Below are 3205 nucleotides of genomic sequence, written 5' to 3' on the forward strand. Positions count from 1 at the left end.
CTAAACATGCTCCTGTAGCAGGGCGGGGGACCCCGGGGCACCGTTCCCAGCCCCTATCCATCTGGGTGGCAGTGCTGACAGACGAGATAGTAATCAGGCTCGGCTCTGCCCAGGCCTGAGCAAGGGGCACAGCAGGGCTATGCGGGGGTGTATGAGTACTTCTTGCATTCACGTGTATGCACGTCTGGGGTTGGGTGCAGGTCCCCCTGTGTGGGGTGGTCTGGTGTCTGGCTGAGTCTACATGGGAGCGTCTGGGCCTGTTTATGTCTGCAAGCATCTGGTCTGAGTCTTCATGAGGTGCTGTCTGGGTAGAAACACCTTAGTTGGTGGGTTTTCTCTCTAGGGTCCTCTGAGAATGTATCTGGGTATGTAACCTTGGGGGTCCATTGGCCAGGCCCTCTGCTGGCATCCTCATGCAGTCCTGGTAGAGAATGCACAAGTAAAAGAGGTAAAGAATGCCCCTTGCCACTCCCTGCTCTTGCCTGCATGCGTGACCATGAAAATGTATATTCTTAAGTCTGAAGCTTGTAGGGTCTGGGACTGGCTATGGGACCACAAGCAAGTGAAATAATCTTGCTGAGTCTCCCTTGTTGATCAAAACCACATAAAACTAATTAAAGGGCTGGAGAGATAGCTCAGTGGTTAAGAGCATTGGCTGGACCTGAGTTCAATTCCCAGCACCCACAGGGCATCTTACAACTATCTATAACTCCAGTCCCAGGGGATCCAATACCCTCTTTTGACCTCTCTGTCATGCACATGTTACACAGACATACATGCAGGCAAAATACCCATAGGAGTACTATATTTATTTATTAATAAATTCATATTTTAATAATAAAAAAACTAATCTCGAGGTTGAGGATTTAGCTCAGTGGTACAGCGCTTGCCTAGCAAGTGCAAGGCCCTGGGTTCAGTCCTCAGCTCTGGAAAAAAAACTAATCTCAAGTCTGAGAAGTGGGAATGGGTACTATCAGGAAGAGGTGGTCAGGGAAGGGACCAATGGAGACTCAGGGTGTAATAATGTTCCATGTTTTGGCTGGGGTAGCAGCAACATGGGTATGTTCACATGGAAAACATTAATCACCTGTTTTGTTCAGATGAGTGCATGCTCTATTTCTAGAAGTTTTCATAAACATCACCAGATTCCTATTTACTGGCTATTAAATAATGGTAACAATATTGATGTATGTGCCTTTGTTTTTGTTTTTGTTTGTTTGGTTGGTTTTTGTTTCTTTTTTGAGGCAGGGTTTCATGCCTTTGATTTTTAAAACTTGTATCCAAACAGTTCAGCCCAGGCTTCTAGCCTTGGTCATTGCTGCCTCCTCCCTCTGCTCTTTCCCCACCATGGCAACAGAAGGAGGAAAGAGAGCCCCCAGACTTGCTCAGTCTTCCCCTGCTACAATGTCCCTCTGGGTCTTCCAGCTAGTGGGCTATTGAGCGAATGAGGTGACTGCTGACATCCAGAGAGTCAGAGAGAGGAATGAGCCTTGGAAATGCTCATCTACTCCACTGCATACACGTGTTCTGAAGTCACAGGCAATTCATCCCTGCTGCCCACCTCCTCTCCTGCCACCTGGCATTCAATAAAAGGTACTAAACTAAGAACTCACCATAACCACACCCCTTCTGGGCCTTGAACACACCTTACTCCGCCCTTCTTCAACCACCATCCAAGAGTCATACTTTGTATTTTACAGCAGAAGAAACTGAGACCCAAAGAGGTGGAGAAGCTTCCCTCAGCTCACATGGCTCAGTGGTCCAGATCCTAGGTTCGTTTGATCTGGCTCTAAACCTTGGTCCTTTTGGGTGTTCTTCTCTGGGTTTTTTAAGTTCCCTAAAACTATTGTAGGAAAATTAAATTTGTTTGCTTTTGTAAAGATGTTATTTTTTTGTTTTTGTGAGTTTTTTGTTTTGTTTTGTTTTTCGAGACAGGGTTTCTGTGTGTAACAGCCCTGGCTGTCCTGGAACTCACTCAGTAGACCAGGCTGGCCTCAAACTCAGAGATCTACCTGCTTCTGCCTCCTGAGTGAAGATGTTATTTTTTAAAATTTGTATTAGATTTAATCATTTTATTTTTTTGTTTTGCATACATCTATGTCTGAACCACATATGTGCCTGGTGCAGATTGGGGTCAGAAGAGGGCATCAGATCCATGAGAACTGGAGTTACAGATGGTTGTGAGCCACCACATGGTGCTGGGAACCAAATTCAGGTTCTCTGAAGAGCAGCAAGTACTCCAAACCACTGAGCCATCTCTCCAGTGCCTTTTACTATTTTTAAGTTACATGGATGTGTGTGAGAGTGTAAATATGTTCATATGAGGGCAAGTTCCCAGGGAGGCCAGAAGTATTGGATTCCCTGGAGCTGGAGTTAAAGGAGGTTGTTAACTGGCTGATGTGGGTGCTGGGAAGCAAATGCTGGTCCCCTATGAGAGCAGCCAGTGCTCTTAACCATTAGAACATTTCTCCAGTCCCAACTCTTAGGGAAATTTAAAAAAAAATCTGTGTGAGAAGAGGGAGGAGAGAGAGAGACAGAGACAGACAGAGATTAGGAGCACTAGGGCTTAGGTTGCTCTTGAATGACAGCATACACTTTTCCCAGGGGAAATCTGTACATTTTCAAGAGATCTCCCACAGCCCTGAGTACATTCTCATCCCTGCCAGGGGCAGAAGAGACAGTGCAAGGGCCTCTGACTTCTAGTGCCCACAGGTAGAATGAATGAATGAATGAATGAATGAATATGTAGATGTTAACAGTCTCTTCACACCCCCCCCCCAAGTCACAGCATTAGCATGATGGCTTGTCTCTCTCTGATGTTGTCTTTAAGTATAAGACCACAATGTCTTCGCAGTGTCGTCAACCAGTCCAAACCTTGACACAGAGAAAGGATGCCAAGAACATTAGGGAGGTGAAGAATTGGTCTAGGCTTCAGAAAAGCTCTCCATCCTCATTCACGAAACAGTACCAGCACCAAGTCTTTTCCATAAGTGATTTTATTACTGGTTAGATTTTACAAATTCTGATATCCGAACAGACTTCCACCTTAAAATTCTAAAACAAGAAAGCAACTGAAGAAGGGGGGGTTGTTTTTTTCCTTATTTTTTTTTTTCTTTTTCTTTTTAGGGCTATTCAAAGTAACAAACTTTTTTTGTTTTTTTTTTTTTGTTGTTTTTTTCCTTTTTTACATTTTGCTCTGGTCATA

The sequence above is a fragment of the Onychomys torridus genome, chromosome 4, assembly GCF_903995425.1.
Source record: "Onychomys torridus chromosome 4, mOncTor1.1, whole genome shotgun sequence".
NCBI classification, from domain to species: domain Eukaryota; kingdom Metazoa; phylum Chordata; class Mammalia; order Rodentia; family Cricetidae; genus Onychomys; species Onychomys torridus.